The sequence below is a fragment of the Phascolarctos cinereus genome, unplaced genomic scaffold (assembly GCF_003287225.1).
Source record: "Phascolarctos cinereus isolate Bilbo 61053 unplaced genomic scaffold, phaCin_HiC Scaffold_1;HRSCAF=81, whole genome shotgun sequence".
In the NCBI taxonomy this organism is placed as follows: domain Eukaryota; kingdom Metazoa; phylum Chordata; class Mammalia; order Diprotodontia; family Phascolarctidae; genus Phascolarctos; species Phascolarctos cinereus.
Window position 1 is genome coordinate 260,985,837 of NW_027555514.1, and position 22,062 is coordinate 261,007,898.

Sequence of the window (22,062 nt, forward strand, 5' to 3'; positions counted from 1 at the left end):
ATTCTCTGTGACCCAGTGACACCAATCACCTTACTGTTTCTCAAACAAAACACCCCATTTCCTGACTCCATGTATATTCACTAGCTGTCACGCACACATGTAATGTTCTCATTCTCCATCTCCACTCCTGGCTTCCTTCAAGTCTCAGTTAAAATCCCAGCTTCTATGGTAAGTCATTCCCAATCTCCTTTAATTCTAGTTCCTTCCCTTTGTTAATTATCTCCAATTTATTCCATCTATAGCTTATTCATACATAGTTGTTCCAATGTCTTCACCCCCATTAGACTGTGAGCCCCTTGAGAATAGGGACTTTTGCTTTTCTTAGTATCCATAGCACTTAGCATAGTACCGGGCACATAGTAGGTGCTTAGTAAATGTTTATTGATTGACTATACAATGCTGTGAAAGCTAAAGTTGCTACTGATCAAACTGCACAATGAAAAGAAGATTAAGGCTTAAGTCCATGTAAGTGTATGTGTGTGTGTGTGTGTGTGTGTGTGTGTGTGTGTGTGTGTGTGTAAAGAATATTGGCTTAGGAGTCAGAGGACCTGGGTTAAAATTCCAGCTCTGATTTATACTCCCAGTATGCCCATTGGCAAGTCACTGAAACCCCTAAAATGAGGGGATTAGATGAAATGACGTCTAATACCCCTTCCCGATCTAGATCTAAGATGTTAAGACACTGTTTTAGAGAGATTGTATGGGGGGAGAACCCTAAACCTAGTGCCAGGGATGGAATCCCAGCTCTGCACAATGAGCTGCATGGGTCTCAAACAAACCTTCAGCTCTTCTGAGCTTCGTAATTCTCACAGTACTTCTTTCCCACTTTTTAAAGCTACAAATCATGACATAAATGCAAGGTATTACCAGCATTCTTTTAGCCAAGCTAAAATAAGCAAGTACCAGAGCTCTCAACCTGAGACACTAAGGAACTGAGCTGGCACAGCACCCTCATATCAGAATTCTCCCGTCTACCCTTCTGTGGGCCTTCTGAATCTCTAGGCAGGTCTGAAACAATCAGCTTCTCCCCCTGTCTGCCAGTTTCAAGGTCCAAGAATGAGACAATCCAGGAAGCAATATTTAATCCCAGCCTGCCAGTTCTATTTCTGGGTGAGAAGCAATTGAATACATCTCTGTAGCATCCTTGCTCTCCTATAAGAGTTCCTGAGTGCCATAGTTGGGGAGGGGGAGGATGGGACATGGCTATTAAGGGCACAGGTACTGGCAGAAGACTCAGCTGTGTGTGCCTTGTTGCTTACACATTGTTGTTTGTGTATTCATTGTACCTATGCTGTAGGTGTGGCTCTAAAATCAGAACCCTCTTAATTCAGGTTCCATGTTGGGACAACATGAGGCACTCTGAAAGTCACTAAACATTGAACAAAGAAAGAGGCTTACTTTACCCTAACACAACAAGGTTACAGTAGCACTCCCCCATCTTCTAGAAACTTGTCTAGTCAGTCTTCAGAGTCCTCTTTGAGAATGAAGGGACAATAACGATAACAACAACAACGAGGTCATAGCAACTCATGTGGTCTTGGACTATCACCAAGTTTGAGAGGCATGGAACCCATATGACTTGGGCTTTTTTGGTGGGGGAGGGGATAGATCATGGTAAGTCTTAACCCATCCTGTTGTGGTTTTTTTTAGTTTAGTTTTTATTTTCATTTCCAAATTCTCTCCCTGAAACCCCTCCCTCACCCATTGAGAAGAAATTCAAAACCCATTATACATATGAAGTTATGACAAACATATTTCCACATTAGTCATGTTGTTGGGGGGGGCAATAAAAATAAAGTGGAAAAATATGATTCAATCTTCTGTCAGAGTTCATCAGTTCTCTCTCTGAGGATGGATAGTATTTTTCATCATGAATCTTTTGGATAGTCATGGATCATTGTATTGATCAGAGTTGACTTGAGCTTTTTGTTGGCTCTAGTCCAGAAAACTATGTCAGAGAATCTGGGGAAAAATCAGGTTTCCTAGAGAAAATAAGCTTCACCCAGAACATCACTAAGGAAGCTGGAGCTAAGGAAGTTGTGTAGGAGTTGTGTGTAGGGAAGGAGTAGTATCGGGGTAAGAGAAGCTGTGTGAGGAACCTGCTGTCCTACCACATACCACCCCTCAGTGGCAAGATCCTAATGATATTCTAGAGGATCTTCCACCATTTAAGTAGTTAGAAAGTCCTTCTGTCATGGATAGTACTAAAGGAGGAAAGGGGGTTGGAGGAACAGAAATAAAAAACATGGAAGAACACGAAAGCCAGAATTTCTAAGCTTTTTCTTCCTCCTTCAAAAAGACTAAGTCTTATAATCTGGTCCATGTGATGGGTTCTATCACATCTTTGGAATTCACAGTGGGTCTCCTAATGAATGTGGCAGCCACAGCACAGATGATAGCACTCCAGTATGGTCACAGGTAACTTCTCTTGATATGAGACAGTGATGATGAGCAGGAGCAGCTCTACCCAACATCAGGGCCTCTGCAGGTATACTTCTGACAAAGTAAATAATTCTTCATCTTGCATCAGGGTCGTCCGTAGAAAAGTGGCTGAGAGGTCATAAGTCTCTTGCGTAAAAACTATCTTGGGATCTAAATTGATACCGAGGTTCTTCTTGTACCACCATCAACTTGGTATTTCCTAGCCCACCTTCCAAAAACTCTCCCTCCCTGACAGCTTCATGAGCTGAATGACACGATGTTGTCTCTTCCACTAAACTGAGCACCTTGAAAGAAAAGACCCCAGTTTTCACCTTTCTTTGGATCCCCAGAACTTAGCACAATGCCTAGAACATGCTTAATAAGTGATTTCCGTTGATTCATTGATTGATAAAACGGAACAGAGAAAAGCAAAATCTGATGTCTTAAAACATCATGGAACAGAGTGCAGAATCCATTTTTGCCCTGAAGGAAAAACAAATTTCGAGAGAAAAGTTCATTTGTTTAATGTTTTCAGGCTATGTTGACTTATTCAAACAAAGCGACTTTCTACTCCTTGAATTTCAAAGTTGTAGAAGTGCTAAATAAAGGATTTTACAGCAGCCAAACCATAGCCACCTTGGAAATCTGAGAATGCTTTCTTGACTTGGTCTATAAATTCTATAAGGCTTTTAAACCTGGGCACACCCAACGAAAATTGGTCTAGTAAAAGTGGGAAAAGATTAAAAGGGGCGTGTGGGGGGAGGGGTGGAGGGATAGCTTTATTTTTTTTTAAGGATTATTTCTTAAGCCAAACAGCAAGGCAAAATTTTCAGTGGTTCTAAGATCAAAGTCTCAAGTCTGAACTCTGTGAAAGCCAGTTCATTTTCAGTCTATTCCGTGGTCAGAGATTGTGTGTGTCCAGTCTCCTGCTCCAAACAGTAGCTAGCCGCCTCCAGCTTCCCACTAATCTGTAATCACCTTTTGTTTGAGACACAAAATCCTGAGCCTGAGTGTTTCAGCACCTCCAGATTTTTCTACCTTGCTTCATTTGCTCGCTCTCTTCCCAGCCCCACCCCTTTCTTTCCTTCCTTTCCCAACCCGCCTTTGTGTACACCCCTCTCTGAAACTTCTCCATGACAGGGAGAGGTGGGGGGGGGGGCTTTTTTGTTCCTTTTGAGTTCCCTGAATTGCAAAGAATAAAAATTTCCAGGATGAGGTTTTGTCCTCAGAGTGGTTTTGACAGTTATAAAAGATGAGTGTGGGAAAGATTGGCCATAATTACCCTGTACAACTCTTTCAACAGCTGCCTTCATCATTCCTACCTGTTTCTGTGCCCCCATCCTAACTCTTGACTTCTTTGCTGTACTCCACCCCCCCGACACATTCAGTATATTCTTTGTGTCTTCAGGATGCTCTCTCTGTTTCACTGTCTCTATCTCTGTCTCTGCCTCTCTCTTCCTCTCTCTCTTTCCCTTTCTCTGTCTCTTTGTCTCACTCATCTTTCTCTCCTCTCTTTCCTCTCTCCTTCCCTTTTTCTCTCTCTTTCCTCACTCTATCTCTTTCTCTGTCTCTACCTCTCTCTCTCTCCCTTTCTCTCTCTCTCCTCTCTGTCTATCTCTCTTTCTTTCTCTGTCTTTGTCTCTTTGCATCACTGTCTCTGTTTCCCTCTGTCTCTGTCTCTCTCCCTTTCTCTCTCTCCTCTCTCTCTGTGTCTCATTATCTCCTCTTTCTGTCTCTCTCCCCCTCTCTCTTTCTCTCTCTCTTTTTCCTCTTTCTTCTCTCACTTTTTCCTTCTCCCTCTCTTTCCTCTCTCTATCTATCTCTCCTCTTTCTCACTTTTTCCTCCATCTTCCTCCCTTTTTCTCTCTCTCTTTCCTCTCTCTCGGTCTCTCTGTACCTCCTTCTCTGTCTCTCTCCCCCCCCTTTCCCTTTCTTTCTCTCTTCTCTGTCTGTATCTGTCTCTCTTTCTGTCTGTGTCTGTCTCTCTGTATCACTATCTCTTTCTCCCTCTCTCTTTCTCCCTGTCTCTCTTTCCCTTTCTGTCTCTCTCTTCTTTATCTGTCTCTCTTTCTCTGTCTTTCTCTCTCTCTCTCTCTCTCTCTCTCTCTCTCTCTCTCTCTCTCTCTCTGTCTGTCTCATTCCCTCCTCTTTCTGTCTCTCCCCCCTCCCTCTTTCCCTCTCTCTTTTTCTTCTCTCTCTTCTCTATCTCTCTTTCCTCTCTGTGTGTTCCCCTTTCCCAATCCCAAATATCCTATGAAAATTTGCTCATTAACCTAAATGAATTTCCAATTGGTTAGGTTGAGACATAATCAGGCAAGAGCCTTTCCTTAAATTATACCACTCAATTATCTCCTTTCTAAAGGACTGGTTGTTGGAGTAAGGAGAGTTATAAAGAGTTAATGAACTCTGGCTCTCCCACCTGCTGGGAAGATTATTAGTTGGTCATCCCAGTCATTTCTCATCAACTTCCTGTCTAAAGGCTGAGGACCAGGGTGCCTATTCAATCTTTGACCCTTAATGAAGGAAGTCACCTACCATACAGTGGATGCTCTACTCTAAACCAAGAAATATAAATATACCTATGAGAAAGTCTACAGCTGAGCAAGATTCTTCTCTGTGGAGGATTCACAGAAGAATATGAAAAAGAATAACACAGATGAGAAGTTATGCACAGGTTTGGATTGGGAATACCCACACTGATGAGACCATCCATCCCTTGTATGGCTTCTCATTTTTGTGCTCTTCTAATCCAAATTTCTGTGAATCCTCTGAAGAGGATAAGGGTTTAATAAACAATTATTGACTAACTGGATGACATTCTCCAAGGCTGGCTATTCCTCCCATACTCCTGCCACACAGAACCATGATGAAGAGTAGGTATATATACCTTGCTCCCCACTGCCATCCATCAGTAAACAACCATTTATTCTTTTTTTTCTTTTTTGTGAGGCAATTGGGGTTAAGTGACTTGCCCAGAGTCACACAGCTAGTGAGTGTTATGTGTCTGAGACCGGATTTGAACTCAGGTCCTCCTGACTCTAGGGCCAATGCCTTATCCACTGTGTCACCTAGTTGCCCCCCACTTATTCTTTAAAGTCCACTCCATCCCATCCTCAGCTTAGTACCAGATTCTATGGCCCTCTGGATCACTTACCCTCCTCCTCAATAAGTTTAATACCTTGCTTACAGTCATCTTCTCCAACCCCATCCTGTCTCCTTTAAGACTTTTGACTTCCAGTTCCTCAGTCTCCCCAGACATCTTGACCTCTGTCTCTAGTCTATAACAACCACTCACAAGGGCATCATAACACCATCATAACTTAGGACCTTACTCTCTCTCTCTCTCTCTCTTCTCTCTCTCTCTCTCTCTCTCTCTCTCTCTCTCTCTCTCTCTTTTCTCTCTGTGTGTGTCTGTTTCTCTGTCTCTCTTTTTCTCTCTCTCTGTTTTGCTCTCTGTCTTGCTCTCTCTCTCTCTGTGTCTCTCTCTGTCCCTCTCTGTGTGTGTCTCTCTCTGTCTCTCTCTGTCTCTGTGTGTCTGTCTCTCTCTGTCTCTCTCTGTCTCTATCTATCTATCTATCTATCTATCTATCTATCTATCTATCTGTCTGTCTGTCTGTCTGTCTGTCTCTCCCTCTGTCATTATTCTAGGTACCAGAATTCCTATTTATAACTTACTGTAATGCTGGACCAAAAGCATTGTCATAGGAGAAGCCCAAATAGAGGCTCTGGTTTGAAAAGAGAAGGGTTGAGACCTAGAAGGCGGGGGCCAGCCCTGGAAACAGGCCCACAGTTAAAAGCGGGAAAAACTTGGAGTCAGCTCCTGCTTTCACAACTTAATCATTGTGTGTCCATAAGCCAGGTGCCCAACTCTCTCAGATTTTCAGTTTCTTCATCTGTAAAATGGGAACAATAATCCCACACTCCCTTCCTCATAGGGTTTATTGTGCTTTTCAAACCTTACAGAACACTGGATCCCTGAGCAGGCAGCTCTGAAAGAGGAAAAGGGGGTGAGGGGAGTACCTTGAGGGAAATTGAGAAATACAGCTTCCAGCCCTCTGTGCAGGGAGTAAGTGCAGAAGAGATGAAGTAATGGAAAATAAGCTTCACTCGCTTCACGGTGCTGTGAAAGGACAACCGTGCTTGACTCCAGCAGGTGTGTGAGCTCAGTGTGAAGACAACAAAGGAAGGACAATAATTCCTCATCCACTGTCTCCTTAGCCCTGCACAGTTTAACCTCCATCCTGACTGCTCCAAAGAAACTGGTCCCTCCCAGGACACCAGGGGCCTCCCAATCATCCAGACCATGGAAAAAGCCTTTCCTCCACCTTTCTTCTACACCCAACACATAGTTGTGGCTGTTGGTCAGTCATTTCAGTCACGTCTGACTCTTCATGACTCCAGTCAGAGTTTTCTTGGCAAAGATATTAGAGTAGTTTGCTATTTCCTTCTCCAGATCATTTTATAAATGAGGAAACCGAGGCAAACAGAGTTAAGTGACTTGCCCAGGGTCACACAGCTAGTAAGTGTCTGAGTCTGAATTCGAACTCAGGTCTTCCAGACTCCAGACCCAGTGCTCTATCCACTGCATCACCTAGCTGCCCTGCAAGATGCAATAAGTAACACATGCCCCCTCCCCCCTTGAAATCCTCTTCTCCCTTGACTGCACTTTTCCACTCCAACCTAATCTTTCAGAAATCCTCTCCGCTCCAACCAGGACTGCTCATCATTCGCCACTTGAATACTCATTCCTTGTATGTTTTGGTCTCTATACCTTTCCTCCCATTTGCCACACCTAGTGCCCCCCTCCATCTTCTGCTCTAGGCTTGGTGGTAAAGGGAAAACAGTGCTGGGGCTGACATGACGAGAGAATAAAGTCCAATCCTGACTCTGCCACTCAGCAGATGTATAACCACAAGCCAATCACTTAAGCTCTCAGAGACTCAGTTTCCTCATTTGTCAAATGGGAATAATGCCACTTGTGGTCATTTCCTTGTTGTGTTATTAAATTTAAAATGCTACATAAAGGTAAGTTATGATTACCTATCAAAATCCCACTTGTTTTTCAGGACCTCATTCAAATTTGACCTCTCTGACCATCCCAGCTAGAAATTATCTTACTGTCCTCTGAAGTCCCTTTAGCACATCCTAGTTTTCATTGGTAGTTATCTGTTTACACAATATATATTCATACATGTTATATATACAATATATATTTATGTATATACATACACACACATACACACACACACACACACACACACACACACACACACACATATATATATAAACACATACACAATATACAGGGTGTCCCAAAAGTCCTAAACTCTTAAAGCTTTAAAACTGCACTAAAACTTTTTTTCTTTTGCTTTTTTTTGGTGAGGCAGTTGGGGTCATACAACTAATAAGTGGCATGTGTCTGAGGTCGGATTCGAATTCAGGTCCTCCTGAATCCAGAACCAGTACTCTATCCACTGTGCCACCTAGCTGCCCCTATACTAAGACTTTTAAGACACTATGTATGAACTATTAGAATAAAATATAAGAATGAAAAAGTATAAAAAACTTTTTTGACTTTGTTTTATTGTTTCTTCAAGACTTATGAAGTCATTAGTTTCTACTTGCCCAATTCTAATTTTTAAAAATTATTTTCTTCAATGAGCTTTTCATACTTCTTATTCCATTTGGCCTATAACTGCTTTTAGAGGTATTCCTTTCTTCAGTGAATTTTTGTGCCTTCTTTACCATTAAGCTAATTCTGTTTTTTTAAGGTGTTATTTTCTTCAGTATTTTTTGTGCCTCTTTCACCAAGCTATTAATTCTTTTTTCATAATTTTCTTAAATCACTCTAATTTCCTAATTTTTCCTTTACCACTCTTATCTCCTTTAACTATTCCAGGAATTCTTGCCAGCCTTGGGTCTAATGAGCATTTTTCTTTGAAGCTGTGCTTATAGCTATTTTCCCATTGTTGTCTTGTTCTAAGTTTATGTCTTGGTCTTCCCTGCCACTATGTATGGTAGCAAATGCAGAAGGAGAAAGGATGTTCTTGTTCAGTCATTTCAGCCATGTCCAACTCTTTGTGACCCCATTTGGGGTATTCTTGGCAAAGATTCTGGAACAGTTTGCCATTTCCTTATGTAGTATATTTTAAAGATGAGAAACTGAGGCAAACAGGGTTAAGTGACTTACCCAGGGTCATATAGCTAGTAAGTGTCTGGGAGGCTGGATTTGAATTCAGGAAGATGAGTCTTTCTGACCCCGGGCCCAGTACTCCATCCACGGTACCATCTAGCTGCCCTATTTACAAATAATAATGATGATGATGGCGATGATGATAATAATAACTAGCATTTATTAAATACTATGCACCAAGCACTATGCTATGTATTTAAGTACCTACTAGGTAAGTAAAGACGTGCAATGTTTTTCCTCCACCTAACTATATCATGAAATCCAAATAATAATAATAATACCTAGTATTAGTTTCTTCAAAGAGCTTTCATTCATTATATCTCTCTTGAACTCTGAAACAATCCAATGAGACAGATGGATCAGACATTAATTAGCACAGTGTCTGGAACAGAGGTACTTAGTATATACTTGTCTATTGATTGATTTCCAATTTACAGATGGGATAATTGAGTTTCTAATGGGTTCAGTGATGTGTGTAAAGTTCTATAGTTAGTTGTTCACAGAGTCAGTCCAATCGCTTTATCCAACTCTCATCACCTGTAAGGTCAATATAACCTTTGTTATTGTAGAGGTCTTTCTTTGGTGATCCAAAAATGTTTCAAGATTCTTTTTTTTTTTTAAGATGTGGTAGCGTGGGAGGGTGGATGGGATGCACAAGCCCAGGATTGATAGTCAGGGCTTCCAGCTCTGCTACTTCCTGACTGTGAGACCCTGGGAAACTTCCCCAAACTTTCTCAGCCACCATTTCCACACCTCTAAAGTGGGGCTGTTGGACTAGAAAAAACTCTAGGAACACATTTAACTCTACACGTCACTATCCCATCTGTAGCCAGACCTACCATCATCTTAAACAATAGATCCTCAAAGTGAGGTGTCAGATACAGTGCTGGGCTCGAGGGTCAAGAAGACCTGGGTTCACATCCTACATCTCTCATAATTGCTAATTTTCTGACTTTTGATAAGTCACTTTCTCCTCTGAGCTGGAACTAGGCTGAGGTGAACAGGGCATATTTCAGGGGACCAAACTTAGAGCATGTTGGCAATATCTATAGCAATTATCCAGCATTAAAAACAAAATAGACCCAGCACCTTAGGAGGAAGAATAATTAGTTAAATTAAGAATTTACAAGATGGTAGGCTGGGGTGAGTGCCAATACCTCCTCACTCTGCTCTGATCCCACCCCACACACACACATTCATGTCACTGTTTCCCAATCATCCTTTGAAACTGAGGTCATAGTTTCTTGTCTTGGAAGCAAAAATTATGGCTTATAGCTCTGATTTCACATTCCCAGCCTCAGTTTCCTCTTCTGTAAAATGCAGATAAAATTGCCTCTAGTACTTAACTCACAGGGTTGTTAGAATAATGTATGTTAGAATAATATAATAATATGTAGAATAATAATAAAGACTTTGCACACTTTAAAATACTCTATATATGACAGATATTATTATTGATCAATGTGGTACAATGGAAAGTATGTTGGATTGGTGGTCAAAGACCAGGAAAATGTAAGATCCCTGAGGGCAAGGACTCTTTCATTTTGGTCTTTGTAGTGCCTAACACTGTGCTTGGCACATAGGAAACAATTAATGTTTGACTGAATGATTTATCTGGATTCCAATCAGCTCTGCCACTTACTACCAATGTGACCTTGGGCAGTCCTCTGACTTCCTCAGTTGCTTCATCTATAAAATGAGAAAATTGGACCAGATGACCTTTACAATCAGAGGTGTCCTGGTAAATATTTAACAATGACTCTCCAGAAATAAAATGTATGTATGTATGTATGTATGTACATGTGTATGTATATAAAATGTATGTATGCATGACATATTTTTAAGTTTAATCTTCAATATTAACATTCCTCCATCACTTTAAGTGTAAGTAATTAATAAGAATTAAATCAATTCTGATTTGCAGGTTTGTTTTACTGATTTCCAGAGCCAGTTCCAACATACCTCTATTTATCTATGATCCTATGATCCACCCAAAATGAAGAATCAAAAAATATACCCATTTAACACTTTCATGGATAGAATGCTCTTTGCAAATGTGAAAGCATTCTCTATCAGATATTTTTATTATTGAATATAAGGAACGAAAGATTCCAGTACTCATAATAAGAAGACTAAAAGAATGTAAGCTCCTTGAGGGTAGAAACTCTTTCATGTTGGTCTTTGCACCCTTCACAGTGCTACACAAAGTAAGTCCTACATTTTTTTATTTCTTTTTTTTTTACCCTTTTCAAAGAAAGCAATTTTATTTCTGAGAACCAACTTTCATTTTGAGGCAAGAAAAATGGGTGAAAGTCTCATTCTCCTGTGAATGGGCAGCAAGATGGCATTCTTAAATACTTAATGAGTAACTCCCAGCAGAAGCCCTCTCTACCACAAGACTGAAAAGCAAACACAACCCTGTTGGGAACTACCAGCTGTTCTTACTAGGAAAAATGCACACACGCACCAACTGTCCCTAGTGGGGAAAGTCCCCCAGCCGCAATTTCCACTACCACCATCAGGCAGCCAGCCAACAGGAACACTCATGCACACATTCATCCCAGCTGAGCCGCACCCACCTCGGGATACTAATCCTAAGAAAGCGAGGATTCCACACATGAAGCCCATCTCAGGCTTTCGAACGTTCCCTGCTCCTTTTAAATCAACCAGCAGCTGAACACATAAAGTCCGGGGAAGGAGGGTAAATAGAAGGTTGTCTTGTGTGAAGCTGTCTGCCTATAGGCGTCTGCTCCTCATAAATCCTTGGCCCGGAGTCAGAATTTGATCTGTAGAAACCACACTTCCTCCAGATTTATTTCTGAGTTATGAGTAGGAGGGGAGGAGGGGGAAATCATTTTTCCTTAGACTCTTTGTAAAAGGTCAGCAAAGGGGAAAACCCAGAGTGATGGTTCTGCTCCCTTCAAATACAACCAACAAGAGGAAATTTGGGACATGAGTTCCGGGACTTGATTTCCCAGAATGAAGGGGTTCCTTACTGTATTTCAAGCTGGAGTCAATAAGTAACATGATCATTTACCCCTGGTTTTGTTCTACTTTTCAGAAAAATAAAATGAGTCAAATCTGGAGAGGGGTAGGTTAAAAGGAAATTGATCAACGGTTAAGATAAGAAGAAACAGTTCTCAAAAGACCTTCGGACATTGAATAGTCTTGTGTAAGACTGTTCCAAATCGCTAACAATAAGAGACACACAAATTAAAACAACTCTGAAGTTTCACTTCAAACTCAGCCATTCAGCCAAGATGATAAAAGAGATGGGAGTGGTCAGTGTTGGAAGGACTCTGGAAAGACAGGCACACTGATACACTGTTGGTAGAACCGTGCATTGGTCCAATAATTCTGGAAATAAATATGGAATTATAATGTATGTCCATATCCTTTGACCCAGAAGTCCATCTGCCAGGTATATACTCTAAGGAGGTCAAAAGCAGAAAGGTTTCCATGCGCCAATTATTCATTGTGGCACTTTCTATAATCATAAATAACTAGAAACTGTCTTGCTCATCTATTGGGGAATAGCTAAATAGACTGTAGTAGATGAATGAAATAGAATAGTATTGTGTTATAAAGTGATAAAATGAAGAATTTAGAGAAGTCTGGGAATATTTATATGAACTGATGCAGAGTGAAGTAATCAATCAATTAACAAGCACTTATTTTTTCATCTGCCCTGTGTCAGGTACCCAGCTGGGTGCTACAAAAGCAAAAGATGATGAGGTCACTGTGTGCAAGGAGCAGAACCAGAAAAATAAAAAATACACAGTGACCATTAACATTGCAAAGAAAAGAATCAAACCAAAATGAAAAGTTCAAAATATTGCGAAATGATAATAGCCACCAAGGTTCACTCCCCAAAAAAGAGATGTAAAAATTCACCTCCTTCCTTCTCTTCTTTTCAGAAATGGAGTGCAAAAGAACATTGTATATTCTGTAAGGTTGGTAGTTTCACTTGATGAGTTACTTTCCTTTCTCTTTCTTTTTCTATTTGACAAGGGATGGTTCTCTGGGTAGGGGAGGGTGTGAGTTACATTAGGAAATAAAAGTGCGTATAAAATAAAAATATCAATAACTTTTTTTTTAATTTAGGAAATTGAATTGTGCTTTTCTGAGACATGAGGATTCAAGGCCTCTAACTTTTTGGCTACTACAAATTCTCAATAGCGTTTGAGGTTTTAAGGATATGAACTGTTTGTTCATACCTTTTGACCATTAGCCAATTGTCTTCATGGATGTTGGTGGGTGTGGCCATCAATAATAAAGCAGGAGAGAGGGGTTATGAGGATGGGGAAGGAAAGCATTAGAAAGGGAGTTCTGAAATCACTCAATTCTGGCAAAATACCCTGGTATTCCTTGATTTCTATAGATTTTTCTAAAAAAGAATGCTTTATAGATTTTTCAAAAACCATTTATAGTCATTTTCTAGTAACTGTTGCCCATTCAAATCCTGTTATAATAAGCAAAACTAAGTGACACATTGATCCTGTCTGACAATGTATACATCTTTCCATACTTACAATCTATATATTCCATACCTATGAGATGTTTGTAAAGAGCTTTGCAAAACCAAAGACTATCATTGTCATCATCAATTATTATTATTGCTATTATTTCTAGCAGCAGTAGTAGTAGTAGTAGTAGTAGTAGTAGTAGTAGTAGTAGTAGTAGTAGTTTAACACCAGTAAGGTAATCTTCCTCATTAGGGTCAAGTCACTCTGGAGTCAAGGTTTCATTCCAGAAATTCTCTAAGTGACAGTGCCTCTGGCCTGGTTTACCAATGGAAGGTAGTGTGGTGTAATAGAAAGAGGGCTGGCTTAGAATGAGAAAATCTGGGCTTCTATCCTGTCTCTGCCAAGTACTGGGACTATTAGGGGCAGGTCGAAAGCCAGAATTCTGTTAGTTCAGGTGTGATGTTGGAATGAAATGAGACACTTGAAAATCTTTGAACAGGTAACAAAAGGAGGTTGATTTTGCCCTACCACAGCTAAGATGTACAATAGGGATACTCTAGCACTTAGCTTCTCCACCTTGTCTCCATATGGAAATGTATCTGATCAATATGGCAGCATATGATGACCCAAATGGTCTTCAGATATCTAGCTAGTCAGAGAGGTCCTGATTCCATGTGGATGGGATTTTTAATACCCCTAGATGACTAGGAAGCTGAGTTAATGGAGTTAAAGGTAATAGTGGCAAAATAGAGAAGTCAGGAAGACCTGAGTTCAAATCCAGCCTCAGACACTTACTAGCTGTGTGATTCTGGGCAAGTCATTGTGAAATGACTTTGTGAAAACCAAAAGAGATAATATTTGTAAAAGCACTTAGTGTCTGGCACATTGCAGACACTATAAAACTACTTACTGTCCCTTAGTCTTTTAATGGGGGAAGGCGCCAGTTAAGTCCCAGGGACAACTTTGTTGCCTTTTAGGAAAAAGTAATCTTTATTGTAGGGAAACAGAAAAACCCTGGTCCTGTCAGAGTGTTCCTGAGCAAATCATTTCATTTGTCATGGTCTGTTTCCCCATTTGTAAAATGAAGAATTTGCACTCGATAAACTTTAATTAATAGATAAATCTCCATTTCAGGAAGCAGCCAGTCCAGTCATCCCCATTTCTTTCCCAGCTCTGCTCCTGACTCTCTAGACTTTTCCATCTGTACCCCAAAGAGCTTCTCAAGTTGGAGATGCTTCTACCTCTATTGCCCTTTCCCCTGACTTGTGACTTACTGCCAGGAATCTCCATTTGAGGAAATGTCCAGTCCATCCACGCTTACTTCTCTCCCAGCTCTGCTCCTGACCCCCTATAAATTTCTACCTTGCTATTCCGGAATATTTTCCCTCTCTTGCTCCTGCTTTTCAGCTCCATTTTATGGACTGTCTTCCCCTATTAGACCATGAGCTTTTTAAAGGATTGTCTTTCTTTATGTTCATATTTGCATTCTTAGCACTTATTCCCAGCACAGTACCTGGCATGTAGTAAGTGTTGGATAAATACCTTACTATCTATCTACCTGTCCATCCATCCATCTATCTATCTATCCATCTATCTATCTATCTATCTATCTATCTATCTATCTATCTATCTATCTATCTATCTAACCTGACTGTCTATCCATTATCTATATCATCTATCTATCTATCTATCTATCTATCTATCTATCTATCTATCTATCTATCATCTATCTATCTATCTATCTGTCTGTCTGTCTATCCATACATATAGCTAGCCATCCATCTATCCATCTATCTATTTACCTATCCATCCACCCATCCATCTCTATCTATCTATCTATCTATCTATCTATCTATCTATCTATCTATTCTGTCTGTCTGTCTGTCTGTCTGTCTGTCTGTCTGTCCATACATATAGCTAGCCATCCATCTATCCATCTATCTATTTACCTATCCATCCACCCATCCATCCATCTATCTATCTATCTATCTATCTATCTATCTATCATCAATCTATATATCTCCCTTCCAAATCTAAAATGCTGTAAAATGTTGATCTGTTTTACTGCATTACCTAAAAAGGATCACCCTTCAGGAAGTGAATGGGGCTTCCAAAGCATTTGACAGAGCAATTTAGAATCAGAGGTTGCAGATTCAAATCCCACTCTGGCATTTGCTTTCTATGAGTGAACCTTCAGCAAGTCACCTCATCTCTATGGACCTGTTTATAATGGTGGGGGGTGGGAATACAGTCAAGGTTGGGCTAGTTGCTATACAAGGCACCTTCCAGCTTTAAAAATCTATGATCTTCCTATGAATTAGGGCTGTTTAACCCCAGGGGAAGAGAAGACTTAGGAGGAAAATGTTATAATGATGATTTTTGAATACGTGAAGGAGGCCTCAGATTAAAAAGGGATTAGCCTTCTTTTTATGTGGTTCCAAAGGACAGAAGTAGGACCAGTGAGTAAAAGTCACAGGAGTCAGACTTCAGCTAAATCTAAGGAAGAAACATGTGGTGTACATAATTACCTGAAAATGGAATGGGTAGGTGAGTAAGCTCCCTGCCTCTGGACTTGACCAAGCAGAACCAGGATGACCACTTCTTTGGACATCAAACAAAGCTTTAAACTTTCCTTTGCTCCAAAAATACTCTGGATACAGTCGAAAGAATTCCTCCTTCTGGCAACATGCATCAGTACGACTAGAAGAAATGTGAGAGTGGATGATTAAAGGATGAGGCATCAGAAGTCATCAAAACCCTTTCTTCTTCCTGCATGGTCTTTATTTAATGGCAGCTCATACTCCACTTTCTGCTACTCTCTGCAAATAACAATATTCTATCTAGCATCTATTGATGCTTGGTGCTGGAGATACAGACAAAAATGAAATAGGTCCTGCCCTCGAGGAGCTTACATTCTCCCGGGAGAGGAAGGACTACAACATGTACACATGACTAGAATCCATTAACTGTGGTCCACCTGTCATACTACTACCAGCTAAGGAATATACTCAACAGATCCTTTCTCTTGTTTGATTATTCTAGCTCCTTATACTTGGAGGCAAAGGGCACGTTCAATATAACAAAGATTTGTTGGCACCATGTACCAGGCACTGAGGTTAGTGCTAGGGAACACAAAGTCAAAAAGGAAAGAGGCCTTGCCCTCAAGGAACTTGCAATCTGGAGGGCAGGGAGGAGGGTCAAGACACAACAGGTATAGATGTCACTAAAGAGAATTCTGCGTTCCCTAGCTATGGTCTACCTGTCACACTTAAACCCTGTGACAGGCAATCACCAGCTGAAGAAAATAATCAACAGATTTAGCCTAGTTTTAATGGAAACAAGGCAAAGGTAGACCAAATGGGACTGTGGCCATGATTTCTAGGGCTGGGCAGGGCACCCAAAAAAGTGTGGGAAGTATAGATTGAAAAGAATAAAGAAATAGTAGCATACTACTAGTTTCCTTTATGGGCAGTTCTGGCTTTTCTGGGAGAAGGTAAGCCCTCTGAAGGCAAAGACTGTTTTGTTTTGGTTTTTGTCTCTGTATCCCTAGCATCTAAGAGAGTGTCCCATAAATGCTGCTTGAATTGACTTGCACAGGGATTAGGGCACTTGGACTTGAATTAGGAAGACCTAGGAAAACCTTGCCTCATAACCTTACTAGCTAAGTGAACCTGGGTGAGTCACTTAGCCTATTTGGGCCTCAGTTTACTCATATGTAAATTAGGGGTTGGATTATATGGCTTTTATGGTCCCTTCCAGCCCTAAACCTATGATCCTTATCACAAAGTATCCTTGTGAGTAGCTAAGAATGTCAGGGAATGCAACATGTGTATCCCCCAAAACTCAGAGGACTGCTTATTAAAAATGAAGAATTAAAACCAGGGGGAAAAAAATGACCTGCCTAGAATTTGAAAGTTAAATAGCAAGTTGGTCTCTTTCCTATGGGCAGCTAAGTGGCGCCATAGTAGATAGAGTGCCTAGCCTGGAGTCAGGAAGACTCATCTTCATGAGTTCAAATCCAGCCTCAGCTACTTACTAGCTGTGTGATGCTGGGCAAGTCACCTAACCCTGTCTCCTTCAGTTTCCTCATCCATAAAATGAGCTGGAGAAGGAAATGGCAAACTACTCCAGTATCTCTGCCAAGAAAACCCCAAGTGGGATCACAAAGAGTTGGACATGACTTAAATATGGCTGAACAATTCTTTCCTATGGTAGAGAAAATTACAATTCATCAGTGGTTTTGGGAGAGAGTGTTTTCCTTAAAACACAGCAGTGTTTTAATGAACAATGAGGTTTCAAGTAGGTGGCTATTTAATAAACATAGCAATGGTCTGGAAAACATGTGAATGAATAGAATTGGCCTTCTATACTCTTTGGGTCCTACGCCCCTCAAGTTCCATCTTCTTAACCTTCAAGATTTTCTGTAATGCCATGTTTTAGAACCAAAGTTCAAAACAATGTGAGGATGGACCTGATTCAGCATGGCCAGGACCCAGAGATTAGATGAACTAGCTGGACAGGAAAGGACTTAACACAACGATGAGGAAGTATAGACAAGCAGGTGGTTAGTACCAGCTGTACCAGCAGATGGTTCATGGTTAGCTTACAGATGGCTATTATGAAAGAGATAAGAAATCAGGTGTCAATCTAAAATTGATATGTGCAAAAACTTCCTAAAAATTTGAACTGTTTAAAAGTGAAATGACCTGCCTCTAGAGGTAGTGGGGTCCCCTTCTTTGTAAGACTTCAAGAAGAGATTGTATGATCACTTGTTGGGTAGAACGGGGATTCCTTTTGCACATAAGTTAGCCTTAATTGCTGGTGAGATATCTTTTCAGTTCTCAAATTCTGTAAAAATTTTGTGATTGACTGATTTTATTGGGAACTAAAGTAGGTTCCCAAGTATGGGAGAACAATTTTGGGACCAGCTACTAAATGCAAAGACTTAGTCATGAGACATGAAATAAGAATTTGATTCCTAGAATTGGTATCCCAATTCAAAATAGTACCAGCAGTAAAAAGATTTGATAATGAACCCCTAAACCATGAATCCATGAACTCTCATTGTTTTCTCCATATTTAGAGATGATCGTCACATGATGGTGAAATGGCCTTCTCTATGGAAATTAGAGATATTAGGGAGCAGAAAGCCATAGGATATAGAGATAATGCCAGCACAGACTTCTATGCCCTCAGCAGCATCTCTAAGAAGAATCAAAACTAGCTGTTTCTTTTGAGTGGAGATGATATACAAAATTAGGAATCACATGATAAAAACTTTTTCATTGTAAGGGAGAAATCAACTGGAAGAAGCTGTGATGTATTGGAATTCCTTCAGGTGATAAAAATTAAATGATGCTTCTGAGACATATATCATGTCTCTTCTTGATTTCTCTTCAGTACATAGGAAATCCCTAATTTGACTCTGTCATCTAGTAAATAAACTTTAGTTGCTACCTATTCCATCTAGATCTACATCTTTCATCTCCATGCTTTGCACTGACCATAACCCATGCCTGGAACTCACTCCTTCTTTATCTCCATGTTGTAGAATCTCTCTCTTCCTTGAAGTTGCAGTTCAAGCACCACCATCTACATTAATGCTTTCCTGATCTCCCTAAATGTAAGTGCTCTCGCTACTTCCTTAATTATTTTAACTACTTTGTATTATTCACTTTATATTTATTCTGTGTGTATATGTACATATATACACACAGAATAAATACATTTAAATTTATTAGCATTTATCTGATTATATTTAATGTTTCCATTAAAACTATAAGCACATATCTGCTCATATGTGTGTCTGCGTGAATACTTTTTGTCTCCTCTGTTTGAATAAACTGCTTGAGAGTAGTAATCATTTCATGTTTTGTGTTTATATCCCCAGTGCATAGTACACACGTTAGGTGCTTAATAAAGATTTATTGATTGCTTGCATAGTAAATTTTTTGCTCAATAAAATGAAAACAAAACTGAAGAAGGTAATATAAAAGTGGTGGTAGCTAAATAGTTAACCCAGGACAAGGTAAGACACTCAAGTCCAGCTGAAGGCCAGGCCAGGCCAAGCCAGCTGTCTTCCTAGAAACCCTATCTCACTGATTTGAGATGTTCCAGCAGGACCACGCCAACTATTCCACAGAAGTATTCTTGTCCCATGTCTTAATCTCCCTTCACTCTGACCTTAATGGATTAAGTCACATGGGCTTCACTCTCTAATCAGCCAATGTCTTAGATGTCAACATGAGGATGGAACTCAGAACTTTTCAGGGAAGAGATTGCAGGGAACCATAGAGTCCACATTGATGTAACAGCTAAACACAAAAGAAAAATTCCTTTGGACTAGAAATAGCAAGGAAACTCCCAAGGACCATTAGAGTAGAATTTCCATAGCTGGGTTTGTCATATAGACTCAGCATGGCAGCCTTACCAACCAAAGTTTTAGAAAGCCTTTAGAGTTGTCTACTTTTGTTTTTCTTCCTTCTTTTGTTAATTTCCTGTGAAGACTCTTGGCATAGTGGTGGATAGGGTGCTAGGTGAGGAAGAATTGGGTCTGAATCCCACTTCTGACATTGATTGCCCTTGAAAAGTTATTTACACTGTGTGCCTTGGGCAACTCTTTAGGGATGATCTGCTTAGTGATGGATTGGTTTTCAATCTTCTTGGTGGAAAGAGTTCCCACAGTAGAGTTCCCCATGTTGATGGAATCATGGATCCTTCAAAATTATGTTAATTTTCTATCAAGTCCAAACACAGTTGTTTGTTCAGAGAGAAGCAATCTATATTCCGTTTGAAAGAAAGCCAAGAAAGAAAAAAAGTATGAATATCAGCCAAAAAGCACAAATGCTGTGTGTTCACACTCCAACAGTTCTCTGTTCCATTCTTCACAGTGGAATCTACCCGTTCCAAGCCCTTCACTGATTCTGACTCTGGAATCCAGCCACAATCAAAATAAAGGTACAAGAAGTCTCCTAAGGTGTGAAGTCCCTCTGCCATAGCATAACTACAGATGCAAAGCAGCAGGGCTAGCCAGTATGGAGTTCAATTTGTATCATAAAATGAGGGATGCTCATGACTGCAAACATACAAGTGTATAGAATATAACCACGGAATCCATTTCCCAAATGCTTGGGGCAAAGAAGGCTTTGCTTACTGAAGGAAATTCACTGGGTCATAGTTCTCACTGTATTTCCCATGAATCTTTATTAGGTAACATCATTAGGCAAGGACCCAAATTGGATAAACAAGATCCACAGTATAGAAGATTTTGAAGGTAGACATCAAGAGTGAGGAGTCAGGGAGGGGGAGGTAGATGTAAGGAAATGACTGAGACATAAGAAGTAAAAGAAATAAATACATTTTTAAATAATTAAGAGTCACAAGACCTATCAAAGCTATGGGAGAGGGGTTAATGAGCTATTGGAACTGATGTGGATAACAGTAGCAAGGGTAAGGTTGTGGTAGACAGAAGACAAATGTTTGGATGGCAAGTATAGCATCCTGAACTCCATGTCTGTACCTTGAGGAGCAATGCAGAGCTTACACAAGAGTTTTTAAATAAGTAGATTATAGTGCATACTAAGCACCCATCACTCACACTGTGAATGCAAAATGACTATGCCTTCCTGATATGGTGAGAAACCAGAAGGATTGAAGGGGAATTGTAATATAACTACCCTGAAGATATAGGGGATTTCCAACCCTTTCTCTATGGGTTCCAACAATTTCTTTTAATTGCTTCATTTCCTTATAATTGATGTTGCTTCATGTCTTATTTAATTTTTTTTCCCCATTAGATTTCAAAAACAAAACTGAAATCGGGATCACTTCAAATCACCAAGCTGAACCTGGTGTAGTTAAGAAGCCTATACAAGTAAATATTAGTTTTCCCTATCCTGGGGCCAACTCAGTAGACCACTGATTTCATTTATGCTTTTTTTTCCTCCAGTCCTGCTTTCACTTTCCTTACCTTTTATACAATTTTACAATGATAACTCAGGTTTCTATATATCTGTGATGTTTGCCAAGTATCTTCCTCATAAGAATCCTGTGAGATCAGGAGCATGAATATTATGGTGTCCACATTACAGATGAGGAAACTGAGGCTATACTAAAATTCCTTGCTCATGCCCAAACTCTTGGTAAATATCTGAGACAGGATTCAGATTCACCTCTCCTGTCTCCAGGTCTTTCCAATTATGTCATGTTCTTTTCTTGTTGGCTTCAAGGAAGTGTAGAGAAAAACAAGGTCAGGGCTCAAGGACTTGATTTAGTGACTCATTGGCACCTCTAGTAAAAGTTTTGTGGAGCAAGATGGAAAGTGAAAGGAAATGATTCAAAAGAAGTTTGGTATTAATTCAGGAATTTTATTTACCTATGCTATCCCAGCATTCGAGTAGCAGAGGTAGTCAAATATGTATTCATTCATTCAATAAATATTAAGCATGTGCTATGTGCTGGACACTGGGTTAATAATAATATACAAAAAAGAGGCAAAAGAGAGTTCCTGCCCTCAAGGAACTTACAATCTAATAGAGGAACAACATGCAAATACACACACACATATATATGTATATATATGCACATATATGCACACACACATATACATACATTTTATATATATGTACATTATATATATATGTATGTCAAGCTATGTATAGTATAAATAGAAAATAATTTTAAAAGGGAAGGTACTGGAATTAAGAGAGGCTAGGGACCACTGCCAGGGGTGAAAGTAGTGAGAATATTTAGTTCAGAAAGAAAACCTTGATGGGAAAAAGTGATACAAGGGTGAAAGCATAGGAAGGACTCTCCTGGGAAAGAAAGATTAGGCTCATTCTGCTTGCCCTCACAGGACAGAATAAGAAGCAATGAGAAAAAGTTTTAAAAAAAGACAATATGAGTCTTAATTTAAGGAAAAAACCTTCTAACAATTAGAACTGTTCAGAAGTGCTGCTCTGAGAGGTAGTGAACTCTGTCTTC

General features: G+C 40.0%; 1 long non-coding RNA gene across 1 annotated transcript; it reads left to right on the top strand.

Annotated features, from left to right (window-relative positions):
- The first annotated feature begins 61 nt into the window (after positions 1 to 61).
- On the top strand, positions 62 to 20,989 carry LOC110221799 (uncharacterized). Its single transcript, XR_002328248.2, has 5 exons — positions 62 to 168; positions 12,532 to 12,567; positions 18,632 to 18,703; positions 19,971 to 20,037; positions 20,877 to 20,989. It is a non-coding gene; the product is annotated as an uncharacterized LOC110221799 (long non-coding RNA).
- The last annotated feature ends 1,073 nt before the right edge of the window (positions 20,990 to 22,062 follow it).